The following is a 10,610-nucleotide window of genomic DNA, read 5'->3' on the forward strand; positions in this document are numbered from 1 at the left end:
TAAATGGACCATAAGGCGTTAAAATGTTGTTATTGCCACCCCCGTCCACTGCCAAACGCTACACACAACTCCCTCGAAGCTCGCACACCCTCGGCTATTCAAGTCCTACCTTGACTTGGCTCGCAGTCGCAATAAAAGCCCAAAATACATTTCGATTATGCGGCATGTACATATATTTTTGTTCTCTTCTTTTTTATTTTTTATTTATTTTTAAATTTCATTTTTACAGTTGGCTTTGCAGGCCCTTAACAACAATTGAATGCGCTGCTGCTGGCTTAAGTTAATCGAATTTATGAATTTACCATCGCATTGCTATAAAAGTTGCTCACAAATAAAAATATATATAATTTGCCTGAAAGCTAAAATATGCTGCTGGGGCATCATTTGAATACCCTGTACACAATGGGGGGAAAAGCCACTGAACTTGAAATGTTTTAGGCCACGTTTACTAGATGTATAATACAGACTTGGCGATAGGCGTAGATATTCAGTAAATTTATGCAGCTGTAGAAGATTATTTAGCAGCCGTCTACTTGTTTTAGTTGATGTTTTGACAAATATTTCAATTGCTCTTTATTGCTATTCCCACACAGACTATACATCAACTTCAGTTTAGCCTTGTATTACTAAACAACAGCCTATAGGAAACTTGTCAAAAAAAAAAAAAGAAAAAATTAAATTATTCAGTATGTGTAAGTCTAAAGAGTGCTCTCACCTACGCAGGTAAGCATGAGGCGCCGCTCTAAAGCTGATAACACTGAATATATGTTTATATGTTTGGGTATATATAAAGATATATTTGTAATTTTCAGATTAAAAAAAAAATGCGGCGTCAAGCCTATCGCCTGTTTAATAATTACCTTAATTGGCATAAGCTTTGCTGTATCCTTGATTGTGTATACTTTGTACAACCCCAAACCCCAGGGCAAACAGGAGGATACTGCATCTCGCATAGATATCGACAGTAAGGAAGTTGATAAGTTTTTATTCTACGCCAGACACAAGTCGCACCAACCTTAACAGTTTAAATATTTTAAATTTTAACTAATGCAAATTTTATATATTTTGAGAAACAGAAGGAAAATTTTTTCGAATAAGTCTATAACTTGGATATATTTTACGTATCAATTTTCTGGCACTTTAATATGTTATGTATCGGATACTCTTTTAGAGTTACACAAATTGAAATAATAATAAAATACATAAAATACATCTATTAAATGGGCTTTATCGAATAGAAAAGGCTATGACATTAATGTTATATGATTTTGGCTATGGCTGCTACATGGATTAATACCTGTTGCAGCCCATAAAGGGAACCAAGCCGAATATTTTTGGGGATGTAAGATTCTGCTTATTTACGTAGCTGTACCAAACATTATGTGCGCCATAAAAAAAGTGAACGATAAGTTCGACAAGCGGAACTATTATTTTGTAAAAAAAAATGTAACAATCTGCAAGTATTGCTCGGCTGTAAGTCTAATCATAATAAAATGTCCATCTAAATTAAATGAATATCAACAACAGTTGTTAAATTTAACAGTGTTGCCAACTCAAAGCTGCAAGCCTTTAGTTATGTACCTCTTGATGGCGTTACTGCAATTAAAGCTTTGAGAAGTCTATATGATCATAATGTGGTCAACTTCAATTATTTTCTATGTGAAGACCAACTGAAGCGATTTAAAAACTTAGAATTCCAAAGACTCACTACAAGCTGCAACTCGTTAATCACAATTTACCTGATTTATTTCAGTTTTAAAAAATATATATAAATATACACATATACATATATATAATTCACATATATAATTTATAGCAATCATAGCATTCATAGCTATATAGTGTAAGTTGCGTCATGATTATCAAAAAACAGTTCAACTAATAACAAATTGTCGAGTTTTAGTTGAGGCTTCTGGACGCGGCTGTGCTTTATTGTTTATGTGTGCGTGAGAGATGGCTGCTGTGCCTGCTGATGTTGCTGCAGCTGGCGACTAGGCGTATGCGCAATTTATTTGCATACAATGACCGGCACTGCGTAAAAATTAATGAAAGGCAATTAAAAGCATTCGGAAATGTAATAAAATGCGTAATGCGCACAGCAAAAGCCAACAACAATTAAATGTGGGAGTTGCTGTTTGCTTAATGCAAATATAATATTATACGCAGCAAAACTGTCAACTATAAATAAACAATTTTAAATTGCTTTGGCAAATAAGTATGCTTTAATATGCATTTCAACAATGGCCCCTCGATGCAATCTATGCAATTTGTTATAAATGTTTGGCAACATGTTTATGCCTATGGAAATTGAATTCAATTGTTCGTCTTGTTTTCGAGTGTATGTTCAGAGATAAATTGAATTTGTTATTTCGGTTCCCTTTTCAGTTGCTGGTTGTTAGTTGAATGTTATTCTGCTTGTTGTGGACAATCAATTGGCATGACAAATGCTGTTTGTCCTTTGCAAAAATTCTCTTGCTTATACCCTGTAACCAAAAGTCGGGCACGTGGTATATGCATATATAAGCATTAGTAAATTTTTTCTTTTTCATATAAAATAATTTTTCTGTAAGGCAAAGACGGAAGCGAAGGTTTTTTTTTATTTTGTTCTAAATTATGTCTTACAACTTGAGCTAAGATCAGTTGGCAGATTCAATGGTTCCATTTTTCCTGCATTCTTTGAATCAAACTATAGATCATTGGTATATACACTTTATATTTATGTTATATCCTGGCAAGTCTTTACAAATCAGTTACAATCAATATGTTCCTTTCAGAGCATTTACGAGTTTAGCTTTACTCACACTCGCTGCTGTTGCTGTTGGCTCGGCAGCTGTTTGTCAAGTTGTTTTTTCTTTTTTTGGTTATGCCACAAATCGGTAGCAAACACTGCGCAATGCTGTTGAGTGAGCACTGTGCAGCGTTTGGAAAGTGGTGCATTATTGCGATTTTACACGCTGCTGCACTTGAAAATGAAACGGACAATAAGCTCCACTTGGCTGCAATAAGTTAGTCAGTTTTGCAGCTTTTTAGTGCTGCGACAGGGGCAGCACGGAGGGCGTGGCAGGGGGGCGTGCAGCAGCCGCATCGTTGTCGTGGCCATCATTGCCACTGTCCGCCGCTAAAAGCTTTTTGATTATGAAAAATGTTCGAAACATATGCTCCAAATGACTATGGAGCGTGCAAAGAACAAGAAGCAGCACAACGTAGAACAGCTGAAGAAGAAGAAGAAGCAACAGCAGCATCAGCAGCAATAGCTGTAGTTGTAACAGAAGCTTGTGCTGTGCTTTTTACACTGCCCTACAAAAGTGTGCGTATACGATCCCATTCTAAGTACTTAAATCTGTAATATGAAGAACACGTTTGCAACCATTGTGCAGGCGAACATAGTTTTTCTTTCCAGCTGCAGTTAGTTGCATTTCGCAATTTGTTGTTGCCGCTGTTGCTTGTTTATTGTGGCTTTCCACATACCCTGTGGCTGCCCTTAAGTAGGGTATACCAGCTGTTTGATGGCTTATGTATATGTAAAGAATTTCAAAGTTTCTTCAGTTTAAGTCGAAAGGATCTGATGATCTGCTAATTATATATAAAATATATAAATCATGGAGAGCTTACGATTTATTATATATATCATATTTTAAATAATTTTTGTTATATCTGCTCAGTTCTTGTATATTAACTTGGAATATCTCAGAGTTGGGCACGCCCAAGTACAGCACTTACATGTCTCGTATTGAGGGTGTGTCTGTGTGTGTGTATTTGTTTTTGTTGCTGGCGCATTGTTAATGGTTGCGCTATTTTATTTTGAAATTAATAAAGTGGCAAAAAGCGAACTACTTCAAGAGTTTGCAGCGTCCGAGTTGCGGTTCGCAAAAGTTTACATTTGTTTTTGTGTTTTATTTTTTTGTTGTTGCTATTTTTTTCTGCAAACACAAATTGCAAACAAATTGTGAATAAGGTTAGCGCAGATCTTAGTTTAATGAAGCAACCGTTGAAAAAGTGAATAATAATATAATTTAACTTTAAGTAATCCAAATAAAATTTATATTTAAAGCAAAGTTTCAAGTAGGAAAATGTGCCCAAAATGTAAACTGCTTGATTATGTTACAATATAATTTTTTATAGCAAATAGATTGAAGTCTTTTAATTGTTATAATATGAATATGGATATTTACAGCTATAATAAGCATCTCTTTAATATATATTTGGCATACGGAGTGCCTTTAAGTACTCCCAATTTAGCAATTTTTTAGTTATACCAACAGCCGGCGGGCCTCTGATAACTTTGGAACAACTTCAAAATGAGATCAGACGTACTTAAAATGCTTCACAAGAGACACACAAAATAACAATTAAACGTCAGGGAAACTGCCAAAGTTTGTTGCCGAGCAAACAAGCCCAAAATACATAACAACTGCCAGCCGAAGGCAAGCGCATGGAGTTCTGGATGTCCTATACGGCTGCTAGTATAAGTGTATGTGTATGTGTATGTGTATGTGTGCTGGTGCCATACATGAAGTTCGGTATATACTTGACTATATGGCCGCAAAAGACGCGATGCTTGAAAAGTTCGCGCCTTGGCACGGGTAAAGGTTACGGGATAGAAAACTTTGTCAGCGAACGTGACATGAAAATCGCAGCGCTGATGAAAAATGCTAAATCGTGACTTGAATATGCTGTGTTATAAGGCCACCCAGCCACACCTCTCTCACTCACACACACACACAGATACATAGACTCAGCCCCCTTGGCAAAGTTGGCGACACATGGCTCGAGCCTATGGTTCGCCAATTGAATTTACCCAAAAATATTAAACATTAGAATCCTCCTCAAAAGTCACAACCAGCCGCGTCTATGTAACTCGAGAGCGCCATGTGCGCGGCCGCTGTTGGCCAGGTCCAAATATAGCAACTCCATTTCGAGTGTTAGACAAATTGTACTATATTTAGGCCACAATTCGGGTATATGGCAGGCTGGCTGGCTAATGGCTCCATTTGCTCCGCTTGCTCAGCCCAATCCCAGAACACGTTCCCGGGTTACTTGATGCCAATGCAATGTGCTCGGGAGTGTGTGCACTTGACTTCGCCTGCTGTGATTTTATCGTTTAAAAATATCATCAAAATTGTATCTGCCCGTTTTTGTGTGCGCTCTCTCTCTCTCTCTCGCTCGCTCATTCTCTTGCGATCTGTTGTGTCTATCTCTGTCTCGTTGTATTTGCATCTCGTTTGCAACGCGTTGGTTTCTATAAATAATGAGACGCTCGCTCGTTCGCTGCATTTTCCGGCATAGATTGTGTGTGCGTGTGTGCCTGCTTTCATACAGCTACAGTTACGTGTTGATCTCTTCTACCACGTTCCCCCTCCCTGACCAAACAACTTTCTTGCTAGCTGTAATTAGATGTCGCCTTGGGGTTGGTCTTTCTTCTACTTTAACAAAGGCTATTGCACTCGGCCTGCCTGGGGCATTCAATTACCAACGCGTTGACAAATATTTTCTATTTTCTATTCTCTAGTTGCTAGGTGGAGAGCTATTTATTTATTTTTTTGTCATTTATAATTGTTGAGTTCAAAGGCCCTACATGTTGCACGTGCATTTAGATTATTTAATTGCTCAATAAGTGCCAACTGTAGTACAAAGTGATGAAACTGTCACTGGGCCTGTCAAGTGCCTCAAGTACATTGACGCTGGACCACGGCTCTCAACGTGGGAGGTTATCCCGAAATTAGTTCCAATATCGTTTGTCACTTGCTGGCTGTTAGATAACAAGCGTCATAACTTTTGCCAGAAATGATGAGCGAGCTTTGTAAAACGAGTAAGAGCGTTGCAGTGGGCAGTACTCGATTAGCAAATACCCTGAACATTGAAATGAATATTTGATTAAATTTTGTTCCACTTTGATAGCGACATTACATGTGCCTATTCGGTATGATGTCTAAAATCTGTGTATTTATCACAGTAAACAGAGTATGTTTGAAATCTCTTTGAAATAAAAAATTTAATAAGATCTAATTAATTTTAAAAAATTTAAAGACTTTCAAACATCAAGAATAAATATATTCTATAATAATTTTATGAGTATATAAATTCTATAATAAGGTGATTGGAATGTGTATTCTATATGAATGCATATGTATATATATGTGTATGATATAATAATGTTAAAGGTTTTCTCATTTCTTCGTTTGCCGCAACAAATTTGAATCCAAAAATCTTTTTTCATAAGCTATTTTATAAAGATAAATGTTAAATGTTACACTTATGTTGTATAAATATTGTGATGAAATTTATAAAATTAATATTTTGATCTTTCTTCAGCTTGTTTCTATATTTAAGTAAGATACTTCTACTGCTTGGTTACATAAATGTTTTAATGTGATTTTTTCATTTTAAATTTCGTCTGGTATATGTCATATATATATGTTCACATATTTTAACAATAATTTGTGGGCACTGATATATATATTTAAAAAAAGCCTCGTAGATAATACAATTCTTTAGCTTTGGGCGAAAATAAATGTTGTCTCATTTTTCTGCAACTTTTTAACCTTCGAAGATTCGTCGAGTATAGAAAAATAATAAAATAAAATAAAGCGTCCCCTCGGAGCCCCAACACCATTGCCCCCTCCCGTGGTTAGTGTGTGGAATAAAAATAAATATTAGTTGCCAACGCAGACGCACACAATGGACAATCTATGAGTATGTGGGAGAGCATTTCTAAGCAATTGTATCTCTCTATCTGCATCTGTATCTGTGTATCTGTATCTGTGTTAGCTGCCCACGTTGCTGACGCTGTTTGTTGCCGTCGAGAGCATTTTATATTTTAATTCCTATTTATGTAGGTGTGTGTATATATGTGCGTGCGCATGTAAGTGCTTAACTAGCAGAGCAGAGCCCTAGCCAGAAACTAAACCTAAAGCAGCAGCAGCTGAAACAGCTGCATCTGCCCGCAACCCACCCACACACACTCAAAATGTTGCCTGTATCCACTTGCGTGCGATTTGAAAGCGTTATTTATTTGTGGCACAAGCGACCATATTTCAAATGCACACCGCCGACCTCCTCTAACCGCCGCCAAGCTCCCTATAACCGCCACCCGCCCCCTCCTCTCTGGCCCGCTGATGCGTCACAGTCGCGTCCAAGTTGAAAAGTCGACAAAAATACATGCAGTCAGAAAGAGAGAGAGAAAGCAAGCGAAAGCAAGATAGAAAGAGTTCAACAAAAACTATTCTAAATGGGAAATACATCCCAAGTGCGACTCTCAACAAACCGAATATTGTATACTCTATATATGAATTATTTGTGGTTGAATGGAACTTGACCTGCGCGAACTCTGGCTATCGTGGGCATGACTGCAAATTAAAGTATATACAATACAATATAAGCTACCTTTTTAATCCGAAAATATTTCTAAAAATATTAACCAGAAAGTAGTTTATTTTAAGATTTCCTGCTTTCAATTTTTATATTAAAGTAAATTTTAAATTGACTAAAGGCTTTTGGCTTGATATTTCAAATATTCATTATGGCTAGAAATATTAAAATTCTTATAAAAAAACATACAGCACATACGAAAACTAATATACCCTAACTATATGACTTACCAAGACCTAAAATATAAAAAAGATATATATTTTCAAACTAATTTTTGAATATTGCTAAAAAATGATATTGGCTTAAAATTTATGTAAAAGACCATTTTTATTTGTTATATACATAACTTTAAATTGACTTTAAACTTAGTTTTTAGTTATATTAGAGCTTACAATTTCATGCAAAATATATTAGTTTGTTTATCGATTGTAAAAAGAGACAGATAACACATATGTCTTAGGCTAGTTATATATATATTCCGCATTTTCTATAAGTGAAAATAAATGTTAAATATTAATATTTTAGTACCATTTACAATGGGGCAAATGGAATTAAAAATTAATTTTATATAATTTAACAAAGTATATATTTTTGTTATTATTTCAATGTTTCGTCGTTAGTATAGTTAGAGCTGCATGTTGTTCTACTTCATGTGGGACTTAAGCGTTGCCGTTATACCTCGGGATTACAGCTCATATTGTTCTTATTTTGGCTGCTGTCTAAAACGTTTGCTGTCTTTTTTATATGCATTTTTCTTTTTGGCTATACGTAAAGTTTCTTGCACTCGTTCGGCTTTTGTTGCAGCGACTGCTGTTTCATTTTTTCGACTTTACTTTTTTGTTTTTACAACTTAACGTGTCGCACAAAGGTGCACATGAAGTTGGGTTTTGCGCTCATATCAGACGCATGCAATGCAGCCGCTTGGTATTTGACTCTAACCAGCTCTATAACTATCTAACCCCACCAGATGCCCTCCATTCACTCTACCACACTTTTTTGTACTAAATTTATGCGCTTTCATTTTATGAAAAACTTTTGCAATAATTTCTCAAAACGTTTTTGTGGTGAATTGAAATGCGAGAAAAACATTTTGCGGATGGCGACTAAAAACTTGAGAAAAACCTTAGCACACAGACACGCCCACGCACGCATACCCACACACACTCTGAGGCAAAACAAATACTTGTGCGGGGCAGGCTGCCATATTTTTTTGTTTTTGTTGCATTCGACCATGCCCACAAATGACGTTTAGCAGCGCCTGCCAGCGGCAAAGTTATTCGCGCTTTTCCCAGCTCCTTCACGTCTTTTGACTTCGTCTTCTCTTCTCTTGGCCAAACTTTAATGAAAAGTTTTGTTAAGAACTTTTGCGCTGGAAATTTCAACGCTTGAATGAAGGCGCCGCCAGCGTTACGTGGAGCGATCCGGGACGGGGCAGCGCATGAGAGAGAAAGAGATAGGGAAACTTGGTGTGTGGCATCGTGCCTGACATCAGATTGTTTTTGCACCGGCGTTTGCCAAAAGTCAGTGAGACTTACTAACCTGCCCATAAACAACAAGAGCAACAGCAACAACAGTGGACAGCGCGCGTTGGTAAATGGTATCAATTTTGTTATTGCAGTTGCCGGCGCTGTTTCACCTGCACTTTGAAATTATTTACCTGAATAAACATTTGGTATTTTAATTACACAGCTGTCAGTGTGTGTGTGAGAGAGACTGGGCCACTGCTGTAGGGGAGGCGATAACTTGGCCATAATTGAATTAACACACAATTTACATTGCGTAAACTTTTTGCTCTGCTGCCATGTTTGCGCGTGGGGCACGGAAGCTGTTTTGATAGCTAACAAAGGAGTCGGGGGCACGGAGCTAATGCTGCAATCGTTGGCGGCTTGCCTGCTATAACTCTGTCATATATATTTAGGCAAACACTTCACACACAGCTTGTGCCAAACTCAAAAATCTGACACGAATATGCCCCAAAGTCTTATGCGATTTGCGCTATTTTTACCCCTCAGAGCTTGTTCCGAGCTATTTTTACCTACTTATCAAACGGCAATCTAGAGTTTGTGCACTCTAGCTTTTGAAGAAGCTTATAATTAAATATATATCAAATCTATTTTGAACTTATCTTAACTAGTCATACATAATCTCATCTAATCTTTATTTATTTATTTTGCTCCAAGCATTTAAGCTGAATCAAACATTGAATACCCTTACATTTAAAAGTTTTATTTCTGACAGATTTTTTCTAATAGAGCATTGGAGCTTTCATACAAACTTATACAAATAAGTATTACATCTGCTCTTTACATTTGTTCAGCTTGCAATTGTTTTCATTTTTGTTAAAAGAAATATTATTTTTCTAGTCAAAAATGGATTACAGAAAAATATTATTTAGAGAAATGACTTAATAATACAATTTCTTTAGACGTATTTTATTTTATTAATATATATGCATGTAAAGAGAGGGAGAAATATTCAGAATATAGCTGTATTATATATTAATAAAATAAAAATAAATTGCAGCAACACAACAATTGTTGAAATTAATTTTTTATTTTATTTATTTTTTGATTTTATTTTTGTTTGTTTCATTTTATATGCATTATTTAATACTTCTTACAATTTTTGAGTTCAGGCTATATTATCAGTTCAGTAAGGATAAATTAATGTTTATGACATGGGCTGGAGTTTCTAAGAAAGTAAATAATAGGGAAATATTTGATTGGAATATTTATAGCATTGCTTTAATGTTTTATACCTAAAAGTTTAAATTGTTTTGAATTATTTTGTTGTTTTTTATGAAATACATTGAAAATGCCGCCACTTGAGTTCATTCATAGCCAGAGCCATGTGCAATAATACAATACACGTACGAATGCGAGTACGAATACGAGTATTCGTATGAGTGTTTGCCAGTATGGGTATGTGAGTCGATGCGAGTATGTTGTCTGGCATACGGATTGGACCGGCTATCGGTACATGTGTAGGCATGTGGCATGTTCTACATGTGTCCGCTTGCCGCTTGCCGGGCTTGACTTCCACGTAATTACGAAACAGCCAGCAGACAATCGTTGCAAGGGGCCAGTGGCTGTAGCTGTGACTGTGGCAGCGGCAGCGGCTGAGGCCTGAGACAGCGACAGCAACGTCACATGTGGCACTGGATAAGCGTTGTAGGTAGCCCAATAAGGGCTTTGTTCATGTCCAGATCCGAGCGACGAGTGCGTTACACATGTAAACCGTTA

This window comes from Drosophila hydei, unplaced genomic scaffold (genome assembly GCF_003285905.1).
Source record: "Drosophila hydei strain 15085-1641.00,03,60 unplaced genomic scaffold, DhydRS2 tig00008114-arrow-pilon, whole genome shotgun sequence".
In the NCBI taxonomy this organism is placed as follows: domain Eukaryota; kingdom Metazoa; phylum Arthropoda; class Insecta; order Diptera; family Drosophilidae; genus Drosophila; species Drosophila hydei.